This window comes from Apis laboriosa, unplaced genomic scaffold, assembly GCF_014066325.1.
Source record: "Apis laboriosa isolate Shangri-la unplaced genomic scaffold, ASM1406632v1 scaffold125_cov141, whole genome shotgun sequence".
Lineage (NCBI taxonomy): Eukaryota > Metazoa > Arthropoda > Insecta > Hymenoptera > Apidae > Apis > Apis laboriosa.
Genome location: NW_025221145.1, coordinates 1,999,749 through 2,015,936, shown reverse-complemented (window position 1 = coordinate 2,015,936; position 16,188 = coordinate 1,999,749). Strand labels below are relative to the sequence as shown.

The window sequence follows — 16,188 nt, the reverse complement described above, 5'->3', positions numbered from 1 at the left end:
TAATTTTATTTTTTAAATAAAATATTATTTTCAAATACTCATTTATTTTTAAATAATTTTAAAAATATATTACGTCAAAATATTTCATTTACAAAATTCTTCAAAATAAATAGAATTATTTATTTATTATTAAAAATAGTATTTTATGATTTCTTCGAATTTGATACAAATATTTATATTCAAAGATATTATTGATATCATTATAAATATCAATATATATTAATAATATGTTATTGATAATTCGATATATTGATAATATTATATGTTAAAATGATAACAGATAAAAATAATTAAAATTTTTATTTTTTCTTATTCAAAGTTATTATTAAAAATGTTATTATATATTTATTATATATATATAATGATTATCTATAAATCTTTTATCGAATTTTTAATATATTTAAAATATCCTTATACATTGACATAAAATAATATAATTATATAATATAATATAATAATATAATTATATAATGACATAAAATACAAATGACTGAAATAGTATAATATAATTTCAATATAATCTCAATTTTATTTATTTTTATTACAATATATTATTTTTTTATACTTTAATAATAACTTTGAAGAGAAAATAAAAATTCTATTTGTACGCGATATCTTAATGATGATATCTTAATGATATAATTAATATATTAAAAACTATATAATTTATCGATAATATTTTGATAATCGATAGTTAAAAATAAACTTGATAGAAAATTTAAAGAATGATTTTAGAGATTAAAAGAAATACAAAAATTAATATGTTTATTAAAATTCATTAACTTGTTTATCAAGCACATTTAAATAATTTTTTTTTTGTATTAAATAAAACGAAATAGAAAGAGGACTATCTGATTTTCATATAATATAAAGTTAAATTATAACTATAAAATATAATTTGAAAAATAATATTAATATTAAACTTCAAATAATATAATAATACAAACTCCAAGATTTTTATATATCAATTTTTGAGTTTATTTTAATTACTAGTATCATTTTTTAAATTTTTATCTGCTTTAAATACTTTCTAACTTTTCTTATAATGATTTGACAGAAATATTTATTCAAATATTTAATGCGAATTTTTCCAACCCAATAAAATGATGTCGACAATCGAAATGATAGCATTCTTCAACTTTTGTATAAATTGCGATAAATAGCGATAAAATATATTGAAACATTAGTTTTCTTTCTTTCTCTTATCTAAATATTAAAAAAAAATATATTATGCGAAAAAATTTCTTTTTCTTCTTTTCTTATTTTATATATCATAATTTAGTATTTGACAAAATGTTTTTATGACACAAAATTAATTATCATGTATTAATATCTTAAAATAAAAATTAATATCTCTATTATGACTGTCGCATTTTATTTAATAAATAATTATATTTTTTGATAGAGAAATTCAAAATTCTGCAAAAATTAATAATAAAAGATAAAAAGAAGAGAAAACAAAAAGAAAACGAAAAGAGATTAGTATCGCTATTCGTTTTTTATAATATTATAATGTTAAATTGATTTTTTCATCAAATTTTCTTTTTCTTTTTTTCATTTCTATTTTTCATTTTTATATCGCTTCTTACAATCGAAAAAAATTCTATAGAAAATTCTAAAGAAATAAAGAGATTAAATGGAGAAGAATTGATATTAATTTAACTGTGACAATCGTTATCGATTGTGCCGTTATTGCACTATCCAATGCGACTTTTATTGCTTCTGTTTTTACCATTCAATCGGAAAGTATTATTCGATTTCCCGTGGAAAACGAATAGTTGTGCGTCTTTTGCAATCATTACATGTCATTTGAAATGTCGATTATTGATTTCTTGTTTTGTATTTAATCAATATCCGACACGTTAAATATAGAACATTGAAATATATTGGGAAATCAATTATACTCACGTATTGTTTTATGATTTGAAACTTAATTTTGTAACCCATATTTTATCAGAATAGAGATATTGAATGATGATTGTTGACACTGGCAATATCTAAAAAAAATTTACATTTTATAAAGTCTAATCTAATCTGTTTTATTGTCGAAATGATTTGCAAAAAAGTACAATTTTATTGTTGTGTGATATTCGTACATTTCACTATCAATAATTTTTATTTTTTCTTTGATAATCTAAAAAAGTTATATTTATTATTTATAATGAATATTATTATCAACATAATTATTACATAAAAATATTTCATAAAAAATATTTAAAAACAATTTTTACTTTATTCTTTTAAAATAATAATAATTTAGATATAAAAATATAAATCTAAAAATATTTATTTTGATGACAATTTTTGGAATATTGATTTTGAAAATTTAGTATATTAGCGATATGCATGAAAACAAATATAATATCTAAAACTTAATCTTAAAAGAAACTTTTATTGTTGCATAAAAGAGGAACAAATCCTTATTAAAGAAAAGTTATTAACAAAAAATGAAAAAAATATTCGAGTTCCAATTAAAATATATTCCAAAAATACTTGAGAATTTCTGTTTATGATAAACGAATGATAATGAAATTATAAATCTATCCATTCGTAAACCAATAATTTATCATTAAACACAGCCAATAAAATTCTTGATAAAATTTCTCAGAATACATAAATCTTTGATAATATAATTAAAAAAAAAAAGAAAAAAAAGAAAAGAAAAAGAAATAGAAAATTAGAGGGCATTATTTCTGTTTTTAAAAAGTATTTTTTTTTATTTTTATTATTTAATGTTAATTGCTTTGATAAAAAATAATATCGAAAGTTACAACTTATATGGAGAATTAAGAATAATTATATAAATCCAATCAATAACAGAATTATTGATTCGAAATTCATATTATTTTAAGTTAACTAATTAAGTTAAATAATACAAATTATTTCTATATATTAATTACAAATTAATCATCAATCAAGAAGCCATTAATATAAAATATTTTCTATTAAATATAAAAATATAACGAAGAAAAAAAATTTTTTCTTAAATATTAATATGAATTTCTCAAAATAATTTTCATGTAATTTATATTGCTATGATTCTCAGCTCTTGTATGATTTAGTAATTTTTGTGTTTTAAATAAGTTGTTGCAGCAATTTATACACAGTTTGATTTTTTAAATTATCTATTAAGATATTCGAGAAAATCGAAGGAAATTCCCGATGGAAGATATTAATTTCCGATAAGTACAAAAAATGGTTATAAAATGGCGAAAAATGCATCGAAATTTAAAATACAGATAACAACACTTGTATAAAGAATATGTATTCGAAAGAAAAATTAAATATATGGAAAAATTTTTTCATCTTTCATATTTCTTAGAAAAATTCACTGTACACATCAATACACATCAATTGTCAGAATAAAATAAAAAATCTCCATGACATATATGTTGCACATATATATATATATTTCGAACATATTAAAATAAATTTTTCAATTGTTATTTATAGGATGATTATAATTTACAATGCCGGATTTAAAATGATTTATTTATTCTCGATTCATATTAAAAAGTGACAATAAAATGAAGGATTTTCTTTATTAAATTCTGATAAATTAGCTTAAGTATTTTGCTAAGATGAATAAAATTCTTCTTTTGAAAGAAATCATTCTTAATTGAAAATAAAAAATATTCTTTATAAATAAATATCTTAATAGAAATCCATCTATAATCTTTGATTGCATTATTTGAAACTAGCTCGTAATTCACATGCTCGTAAGCCGTTTTCGTAACCATAATCATCGGATTTTATCTCATCCATAGATCTCTGACCGGTCAGTTTTGAGGGTAACGAGGAGGTTGCGTGTTTACGCGCATGCAAAAGAGGGTATTATCGAAATAGCAATACGTGCGCGAGTAGATAAGTCGGAAATCGTCATTGTTTGGTGCTCACTGATAGACGAAATTAACTTTGCCACATCCGATTTCCGTGTTTTATCGATTTTATGGTTATTTTCTAAATTCAGTGCACGATTATAAATCGATAGTTGAAAGAATAATGCGTGAAAAAGTAAAGATAATCAGGAGTCGAAATACGGATAAAATAGAAGATGATTTCTCTGGAATATCGAGAAAGAGGTATTGATGCAATGATAAATCTTCATACAATATAATATATAATATTTTATTTTATATAATATTTTATTTATTAATATAATATAATATTTTATTTTATTGGATATGTATTTTATTTTATTGGAGAAAATGGAGATTTTTGTGAAAAAAAATACATCATCGATCAAATATTTGGAATTATTAAGAATATTGTTTAGAATTCGAGAAATTAAAAAAGAAATCAAATTAAAATTGATATTAATATTATCAATAAAATTCAAATTAACAATAAAATTAGCATTAAACTCGATATATATAGACACACTAGAAAAGTGATTTTAAACTTTTAGCTGAGAAATTATAAAAAAATGTTGATTATTTTCTTTTGATATTAAAATTTTCATCTTTTTGTTTCTTTTTTGCTCTTAATAATTCCTAGAAATATTATAATTACAATATTTATTATACATAATTACATTATTAATTATTTGTGCACACAAAAATATTGATTTTATATCATATTCATTTTACACAAGATGCAATACTATTATACGTACGTTGATTAAGTATTTTTCTCTTTTCTTTTCTAATTATTATAATGTGATATATATATCTAATTATTATATCTTATTATATATATTATTATATATATCTAATTATTATAATGTAATTTAGATCTCTTTATTCTTTATTTTATAAAGTTAGCTATTAATTCTTTATGATCTTAGATGTAAATATTTTTTTCATTTTATTTTATGTATTATTATTTTATTATATTTTTTATGCTAGCACTAAGTTATTTATTTACAATAATTCTTATTTATTAGATTTTAAATTAAATAAATTTCTTCTCTTCCATTATTAATAAATAAATCTTTATAATGTTTTATTTTTAATAATTCTCAATATTAAAATTATATTTTATACATGATAAATTGATGATCATGATAAAATGAAATAAAAAATAAAATTATTTTCATAAATTATATTTTCATCCATAGAATCAAAGTTAGTAAAAATAGTAATTTACAATAGAATTGATATCACAAAGTAAACAATTAAGTTTTAAATAACTTATTACGAAGGAAATAATATTAATAACTGAGTAATTAACATCCATTTAAGANGATGAACATTAATTGATAATGAATGGACAGATCAAAACAGAAAATAATGAATAATAATATTTACATATATTGGAAAATCATATTTTACATTATTAATTAATGAAAATTTAAAAATTTCGAAATATTCGTATTTTAATTACAAATTAAAACTCTAAAATCATAATTATATATAATAATTTATTATATATTATATATAATAATTTATTATATATTATATATAATAATTTATATTAGTAATAATTACTATTATAATTACAGGTTCATTCTAAGTTTCTTAAAGTAACAAAATTCCTTATAAATAGCATTATTCCATTATATATAATGCATTCAAATTATAATATAATAAATAAACATTATATTTTTTAAAAATTATCCGAAATTCATAAATTCTTTATAAAACTTTATAACATTTCTAAGAAATTAGAAAAAAAAAAAAATCTAAAAAGAAAGACACAATAATATTCAAATATATTTCAATTATGATATATTATATATATTATATATGATATATTATATATATATGATATATATGATATATTATCATATTTATTAAAAAGTCATCTGACATTCTTTTTTTCACTTTTTAGTATTTTTTAATTCAATTTTTAAATTCTTATCTAATATCTTTTTCTATTTAAAAAAAAAATAAATAAAAATAAAATCTATAAATTTCAATTATAATATATACACATACATAACTTATTTTTTGCAAAAATCATCTAAAATTCTTATTCCATTCCATATTTTTGATTTTTCTAAAAACATTAGATCCTATAATCTTTCAAATATTTCAGCCTAAGAGATAAAAAAAAAAATTTCAAAAAATCTAATTTAAAAAAGTTGATTTAAAAAAATATTCATTTACATTTTCTCTAATTTTTGCAAACATCAAATCATTAAAAATCTATTATTATGGATTATTCCTAGATTAGAGGAAATAAAATTAATCCGATTAATTATAACGAATCTCGAGATATGAAACACCTAACCTGTTTGTGATACCTCTCTATTATTACTAATTATACAAGATATAAATATACAAGATTAAGTTTCCAGTAAATATTATTAGAACGCGACAATAACTAAACCGAAATCCAAGATCGGATTATGGCAAATGAAACGCTTCTTTGCATGAATCTTGCCGATTAATATTGATCATGAACGTGAATTTTTCAATTTGGATTAATGTGCAAAGATAAATCTTTTAAAAAAGTATTCATCGAAAAAATAATTATATGTAATCTATTATATTCTGCATATAATCAGACTTTCATTAAAATTAAGAATTAATATATTTGTATTAATATATTGATTCTTGAATTAATATATTGATTCTTTGATGTTGGTTCATAAAAAAAATATTTTGTTGAAAGAAATTTTTAAAATTGAATTATTCTTGCTTCAAAATGATATTAGTGAAAAATGATATTAATCTTTAATTTATATCAAAATGTCATTATGAATAAAATTTTCAATTTCGAAAATATTATATAATTATAATTTTTAAAATATTAGTTTTTCTCATTTAATATTTTATTCTTATGATTTTTATTCAGATGTAAAATTAATATTTTTATAAATTCGTAACACGAAATTTAATTGAATATTATTTGTAATGTATTACATAACATTTTAATATATTATTATAATTATTAATAAAAAAATTATTTTAAAAATGTTTCAATACAATAAAAATAATTAAAATTAAAATAATTATATATATAAAGAAAATGCACTTTTCTATTTTAAGTGAAATTATTATAATAATTATTATAATATTATTAATAATTAACTTTCTATTTGAAATTAATTATCATTAATAATTCTAAAAATTCAAAATAAAATAATAAATACCAATAAAAGATTCAGTACTTACAAAATAAAATAATAAAGCTTAATTAAAAATTTTCTATAAAAAAAATGGTTTTCTTATAGTAGCAAATATGTATTTCTGTTCATGAATATTTATAGTTAGAACTTTTCTTATCCATTTTTAATTCTATCATTAATTCTATCTATCAACCAAAATTTTTTATTTTATTAATTTTTTATTTATAATTACACATATACTTTCTTTATCATCATTGTTTATGCCTTACGATAAATTGTGAACTTTTATATTAAATTAAATATTCAATTAATATGTATAAAAAATAAAAAAAATATTAAAAATATATATTAAGCTACATATTTGCAAAACATTATTATATAGACTTTATTATATAGATTTATAGAATTTTATTATATAAAATTATATAAAATTATAATATTATTTAAAAGTTTCTTTATGATTTTTTAATAAATTGCTATTATTTATTTAAAAAAAACTAAGCTGAAAAAAATTTTTCTACGAAACATTATTTTTTTAATAGTGTATATTTTCTGCTGTTTCTACAAATTTAAATTATTTAAATTTTTTTCCAATTTTTAATATCATATGAAAATTATTTATTTTACTTAGAATATAATTAAATTTTCTTATAATATTTAAATTCATCATCATATAAATAAAATTAATATCAGAATAAAAATGTATAATATTTATAAATGTGTAATATTTATTCATGTTCACTATAAAATATGTAAAACATTTTTATATAATATATATTTATATAAAAATCTACAATTTATTTATAACTTCTAAAACAATTGAAATAATTAAAATCTTGGTTGATAGAGATTTCAATTAATCAAGAATAATTACATTTGTATTAAGAACATAATATTTTTAATAGAAATAAGAAATTTTTATGTTAAATGACAATAATTAAAAATAATTTTAATTTCAGTATCTCAATATAATAGCAATAATATTCTTCAATTTTTAGTCACGATATTCATTTGTCGTTTGTCAATAAATAGAATGGAATGGAAAAATTATATTTTTCTCCTTCAATATTTGAAATTACTCAGACTAAGATGAAAAATTATTTGATGAATTGCAAGACATCGTTTCGTATTCGATATCACATTAAGCAATCGAAGATCGAAGTCTTGGTAACTATTTCAAAGACGACTGACGTTGCTAGGCGATGATGAAAGCTGTGCAACTATAAGGGGTTTAATATTTTTATCTATGATTTTATGATCAGACACCAATCAACGTTCTTAGAAAACGTCAGAACGAGAAACAGCAAATAAAAACTTTTTCTTCTTTCTTATTTAAAACAATTTCATCTCTTTCCGTGAAAATTTCATTGATTTCATTAGGGATTACACAAAAAACAAAAAAAAAATTCTGTTTAAAATGCATTACAAAATTTAGTTGAATTACAAAGTTACAATGTTGATAGCTATCACAGAATTGATTTTAAAGATAATTTCAATGAAATCTTGCGAATGAATTATAAAAACTGGATGGTAATTTATTTTTGAGAAAGATAAATTTCTTTTACAAAAAAGATTAATTGGAAATATAAATTTCATCAGATATATAAAATGTCCTATAACTGATAGAATAATTTTACATGAAAAAATAAGTCGAAAAAGTGGAATAAAATTTTTTTATTTAAAACTTCGTTTTCGAATAAAACAACTTTAAAATTTTTTCATTCTAATTCAAAAGCAGAAAAATTTTTAGATTAGATTAAATTAGATAAATGCTAGGTTAAGTTAGTAAATTAAAATAGACGAGAAATATATAGAAATGATGGTACAATCAAACTGAAAATGACTCTGAAAAAATAAATCGAAAATATAAAATAAAATTTTTTATATAATAAACAAAAAAACAATAATTAATAAACAAATAAGCAAAAAATGTAAAATAAATTTTTCTCAATTAAAAATTAATTTTTAAAAAAATTAAAAAAATTGCTGATTATATATATTATATATTTATATTATGCTGATTACATAGCTCTTTGATTGTATATGTTCAATTTTTTTTTTTAAAGAAAAACTTTAAAGGAATTTAAATGATAAAAATTTATTCTATCTTTTTTGCTTATTTTCATACGTATATATTTAATTACTATCGATAATATATTTGTATGTAATCGGAAATAATCAATTTTAGTTTTAGTTGGAAATTTTTCGAACTTATTTTACTTGAAAATAAAACATCGAATTTTATTCTTAAAAAATTTTATTTTTATTTTTTTCGATTTATTTTTTCACATAAAATTACTATAGAATTATTACAGTATATTCTATATTGACAAATGTAAATGTCTTAGATGATATAATTATCTACAAATATATTTCTACGAACAACTAATTCCAATATGTATTCTAGAGATAGAGATTTCATGGAGATTTCTTCAGATTAGATGCTTGATATCAGAAATTTATTTATTCAGAATGAAAATCTTATTCTACTCTATATCCTACAATATGATGGTCCGTTAAATTAAAATATAACATGTAGTTTCTTGATCATCTTGAATATTAAATTTTTAAAATGATAAACAATATTATTTATATGATTAATTACATTATTTAGATTTCCTAAAATAAATAACAGGATGTATATATTATTAATACTCAATTGCTTTATCTAATTTATTAATTAATTTAATTAAAAATAGACATATTTTTACAAATTTCATAAAAAATTTTGTGTTTTAAAAGATAATAGAAATAATAAAATTTAGAATATAACAGAAAATACCAAAAATTAATCTAGGAAAGGAAATATTACATTAATTTTATTATTACATTATTTATTTAATTAACAACAATCAACAATAAAATAATGTTTTTTTATTGTTATTTTCTCGAAAAAATAAAATTTTTGTCAGAAATAATATTAATTATAAACTTTATATCAATCTATTTGATTTTTGTCTATAAATTTTATGATAATGTTGTTATTGGTAATGTTTTTCCTAAATTTCACAAAAATTAAGATGATATCAGAAATTAATCCAGAAACAAATATTAATTGAATTATCTTAATCGAAAATCAATTTTATAATTACAATTACTAACAATTTATTGTTAATAATCAATAAATATAAGATATATAATTTTTCGAAATAATTATAAATTTTTTTGATGAAATAAAATTTTTTTTTTAATTTCTTTTTAGTCATTAAGATTCTTGAAAAAACAATCAATACTATTATAGAATTACTATAGAATAAAAAAATAAAAATTATATGATTATTTCTTAATAATAAAAAAACTTGTTATCAATCTTCCAGATTATGTGTATAAAAGATTCTTGCAAATTAATTTTCGAAAAGAATTTTGAAGTTTTAATTTTATATTTTTTTAAATGCGTTCAAATATATATTTTTTACTAATTTTTATTTTTATTATCAAATATAAAATATTTTTTTCTTCATATTTTATACAACATATTTTATACATGTTTTATAAATCAAAAAATAAATTAAAAGTATTTCAATGAAATTTGATAACTATTAAATACTTAACATTATATACTATACTTAACATTAAATAGTTCTGATATTTCATATTTTCAATTTTTCAATCATTTTTCATTTTTTATCAATTATAAAACATGTCATTGGAAATAATATCCAAATTGAAAGTCAGGGTAATAATTTGCTTTTTTTTAGAAAAAATTCAAGTGAAGATGGCAACACATTCCATGTAATCCAGATTTTTGTAAAAATGTATTTTTTCATTTTAGGATTATAGAAAAAGATTTCTCAAAACTCTAATGAATGAATTCAAAGCGATACAAAAATGATTATCGTAATTTAGACAATAATTTTACAATACAATAGAAAAACTGATATCGCGGTATAATAAATGATTAAAACATAAAAAATTATAAAAGAAAAGTTTTGTATATTGCCATATACCCTATTTGGATTTTTTTTAAAAAAACAAATCATAATTTAATGTAAACATTATTTTTATCTAACAAATGCGACATTATCATTTATCATTTTCACAATTGATAAAAAAATGAATAATGATTGCTAAATCAAAAATATCAATATAAATATGAGAACAGAAGTATTAAATAGTGTTATCACGAATCTTTAATACAAAATATCTTTAATACAAAAAGTTTTAGTTCTATAAATACAATTTATTTTTTATTAGACATTTGTATTATATATTTGTATTTGTATTATATATAAATTATATATTTGTATTTGTATTATATATAAATTTATTGATATTTTAACTCTTATCGAACATTAGTGCTTTGAAAATAATTTGCTATTAACTTTATTTAGGAATCGCATGAATAAAGATATATTGTTTAATATATATTATTGTATTGTATTGTATTGTATTGATTATATTGTTTAATATAAAAATACATTTATTATATAAAAATTTTAACAATTTTCATTGTATTATTCACTGTATAATTAGTTAAGTAAATATGGTTAAATTAAAATAATTTTACTATAAAATGAAGAAACAAATATTTGTACATTTGACAATTATGCAATTTCATATATATATATATATATATATATTTAGCAATTTTGACGTGATATTCAATATGATAAAAATACAATTATCACATCAGAGGTGACATATGTCCGATAAGAATAATATGAATATGTAAAATGATAATATAAACATGTAAAATTTATTATTATATTTTATATCATATTATAAATAATTGTTACATAGATTAATATAAAATATATAAAAAAAATTATAATTTTACTATTAACAAAACAAAAATTATATTACTATAAATTATTAAAAAATATTTTTTAAATCAATGAAAATAATAATTTCTAAGTAGTAATTTATTCCACTACAAAGAATTTGTTAATCAAATTTAGACATTAATTTTAATTATTATAGGGTTTTATTAGAGAATAAAATAATTAAAAGTAATTAAAAAATTTCTTCTACATTTTATATTACTCTACTATTTATTCTTCAAATGAACATTATTAATATTAATATTTATTTTCATATTTATTTTATATCAATAATAATCGTTATATATTATTACATATACATGTATATTCTTTTATTTGTATTTCCAATTATATTATAATTTCATTTCGCAAAATTCGGATACAATACTTTGTAACGAGCAATTCAATAATTGAGACAGTGATATTGCCAATCAATTGCATCAAATTATCTTAATTAATACGATTGTCCAGAAGTAGTTTGTAATCTTCAATTAAATAATACGATAAAGTTTAATGGCGATTATGTAGAAATCTTTTTGAGTTGAAAGAAATTGGTAGAATTATAGTCAGCTTAACAATAAAGTAAATAGAAATTTATTGAATTTTTATTGATAGTATTTCATTAAAGTCACGTATCAATATAAGTCGAATTTATTCTGGAAACATATCTAACATAATTAAAAATAAATAAGAAATCTTCTTATTATTAAAATTTTACTTGACAAATCAATCAAATTATTAAAATCATTTTACTTTCATATGTATTCAAAATTCTCATATATTATAAGACGATGTAATGAAAATTATCTTCTTGAAAAATATTTTAAATAAAAATTAATAATTAAAGAAAATTTTTTATAAAAAAATAAAAATTGTTTAATATAAAACTAGTCATTGTATAATCATATCCACTTTTCTGTAAAGTAGCTTAGCAGATTCGAAGTTAATATATACATAATTACTTATTTTTATTATATTAAACAGATAGCTAAGATATCTATAATATAAAAAATCTATAACATAAAATTAAGCAAATTCACAGAAGTGCGATTACATAAATTTTTTTTTTTAGATATTATATTCGAAATGGTGATTATCAACATTAATAAAGTGTTATATTGTATAAAAAGATTGTACAAAAAATTGTATATAAAAAGATGAATATAACTATAATAATCATTTTTTTTACAATATTTAAAAATAATTTTTAACTAATAATTCTTAAATTATTCAAGATGGTAATTCTCAATAAATTATTTAAATTCTCATTAAATCAATTAGATAGTTGCCATTTTTGATTATTATATATATTATACATATTTGACATATGATTATTCATCTATTAAAGTTTAAAATTAATTTGTAAATTAATTTTTTTAATATTATAATTGTGAATTTTTAAATATTTATTATAATTTTTAAATATTCTATTTTTTATAATAATTTTTTTTTTCGTTTACTTCATAATTATATATTATATAATTTTATAAAATTTGAAACAATAAAAGTATTTATAACAATTTATATTTTTCTTTACGTTAAAAACTTTCTTTACTTAAATGTGTCTAATAAACTATTTATTATTCTAATTATAATATTTTTTGTTTCTAAATATAATAATATATGAATTAAAAAATTTATTTTTTTTAATAATATTGTACTATTTATTTCATTTATGTAATACGTAACGTATTATATCTTTCTAACTGCTTGATCCTAAATCAAAAAAATAGAATTATATATTAATATTAAATATTATATATTATATAATTATTATATATATATATATATATAATATATTATATTATATATATTATATAATATATATTATATTAATATTATAAGACATAATTATTTCTTTCTACAATACAAACAATTAATTAATATAATAATAGATATTAAATAATATAATATTAGATATTAGAATTACAATATTCATTTTTTCTTATTTTAAAACATATAAAATATCAAATTATAAAATAATAAAATAATAAATTTATAAATTATAAATGTATAATAGATTCTTTTATATCTTCATTATTACTAGTATCTTTCAATATCTTTTAATTAATTTTTAAAAATCTTAATTATTTGGATTTATTTATTGACTTATACAGATTTTAAACCATGCATATGTAATTTATAAAATATATATTATAATTGATAAAATAAGTTATATTTGTCTTTTTTCATTGCATATTTTTTCTTTTCAAATCAGATGCTTCACTATCTCTTTTATTTTTTTTTTACCATATCTTTTTTATTATATCCATATTGCTATATTTATTGCTATTTTTAGACAAATTATCATATACAAATTATCATATTATATACAAATTATCATATTTCAACTTATAAAAATATATTATATTGTTCACTTTTACAGATTCAAAAAAAAAAATTCTTTTTTTCTTCTTCGATTTTTTTTTTAATTCATTCAGCAGCATTATATATCAATTGCCAATTTACGAAATTTATTATTATCAAACAAAATAAATTCGTAAAAAATTATTAATATTCTAATATAAATACCACGACAGAGGTAATTAAGAAAGAAATATATATACATAAAACTTGAATACATACTATATGAAAAAAAAAATGAAAATTTTATTAAATAATTTATTGTATCTTTTTGATTTTTTATTAAATTTTTAAAAACGAAAATTCCTTCAAAATAATATTGTATAATATTATCAGAAGAATATTGTTGTTTTGTATTATATAATACTAGAAGAAAGAAAAGATACATATAAACTTGTAGATATAAATAAAAAAAATAAAAAACAAATATTAATAAAACAAATTTAATAACTTTAACATATCGATAACATACAAAATTTCGACGAAATAATATTTATGAAATAATCATGATTTCAAAGTAATAGAAATTCATCATATAATCCATAACCAATAAACAAACACAAGATAATTCCAATTATGTGTACAAAATCAATGCTGGATATTATGTTAATTTGCAGAAGTACAAGGGTCGAGGTACAAGGGTTTAAAGTGTTTCTGTATTCCCCTCTCGGTCACCTTTTAACTCCTCGAGAAAATTTTGCTTCTCCACTTATCTCTTTCTCTGAAAATTCGATCATTCAAGTGTAACAGAATTTATTTTGTTTTTCTGTTAATATTTTCCAATGGAGACTAATTGCACGAGTTTTTTCCTTAAAAGTGTAGTACGTTATCTCGTTTCTTTGAAGCTAGGACACGAAGCGTAATATTTTTTCCTGTTCCCTGCTCGCATAACACGAAGCTTGAAAGTTTCGTTTTGGTAAAAAAAAAAACATAGCTCTGAATATCCTTTGATCGAAAATTGAAATACTTCATGATCACATATATTTCTACTTCCTTTCTTTCTTTATTTCTTCTTTTCTTTTCTTTTTTATCGAATGAAAAAATTAAATTAGTTTTTTTAATATTTTTTTCACTTCTGGTCACATTTTTTATTTTTTTCGCAATGATATTTAATATTGTATAAATAATATATATTTTAATATATTTTAATTTTTATAATAAAATTCCTATATTCCATAATAAAATTATAGATTGATACAATATTTTTATGAAAAATAATTTTTTTTTTGTAAGAAATTGTACATGGATTGTGTATTAAAAAAATAATATGACAATTAACAATTTGCAATATTATTCAAAAAAATTTATCAATATTTTATTTTCTTCAAAATCTTTTATTTTACATATTTAATTAGTTGATATCTTAATAATATATTTGTAATTTTATACATATTTTAAAAATATAGATTAAATTTTGTGATAGTAAAATGAAGCACAATTGAAAGAAAATGATAGAAATTATTATTTATATAATTAATACTAGAAATAAATATGAATATTAATTTTGCTAAAACGTATTTTTAATAGTTGCAAAAAAATCTAAAATTTATCATATTGACAAGTATATCTAAACTTAAAAAAAGCGAAATATATTTTTTTATAATAAAAATAAAAATAAAAATAAAAATAAAAATAAATATTAATTTTGCTAAAAACTCTTACATAATTTTAATAATTATAAATTGAAATTTATCATTTTGATAAATTTAATTTTTTTAGAATTAAAGAAAGTAATACAATTTCATTTGAAAAAAAATAGTTGAGATGGACATTAATCTAGTCAAAAATATTTACATATTTTCAATATATATACAAAATATTTAGAAAAATAGAACAAAATGATTTTAAAACTCATTAAACTTCTCTATGTTTAACTTAAATACACATTATCATTTGCAGACATATGCATCATATCATTCAAAAAATTGAATTTAATTTTGATGAATGAAATCTGATGAATGAAATTTTTTTATATCTTTTATCCTTATTTTATGAAATTCGACTCAATTACATGGAATATTCTATATAAAATTTTTTACGAAATCAATT

The 16,188-nt window shown here is 17.6% G+C and overlaps 1 protein-coding gene across 4 annotated transcripts in view; it reads right to left on the bottom strand.

The window, feature by feature from the left end:
- Positions 1–16,188, bottom strand: part of LOC122720326 (glutathione S-transferase-like) — a 32,000-nt gene that overhangs the window by 10,427 nt on the left and 5,385 nt on the right. Inside the window, exon 1 of one of the 4 annotated variants that reach the window (XM_043946947.1) lies at positions 1,909–2,010. The exons of the other annotated variants lie outside the window; for them this stretch is intronic. The gene's annotated coding sequence lies outside the window, so the exon portion shown is untranslated. Of the gene's footprint in view, positions 1–1,908; positions 2,011–16,188 lie in introns of those variants that run through there. 4 annotated transcript variants of the gene reach the window in all.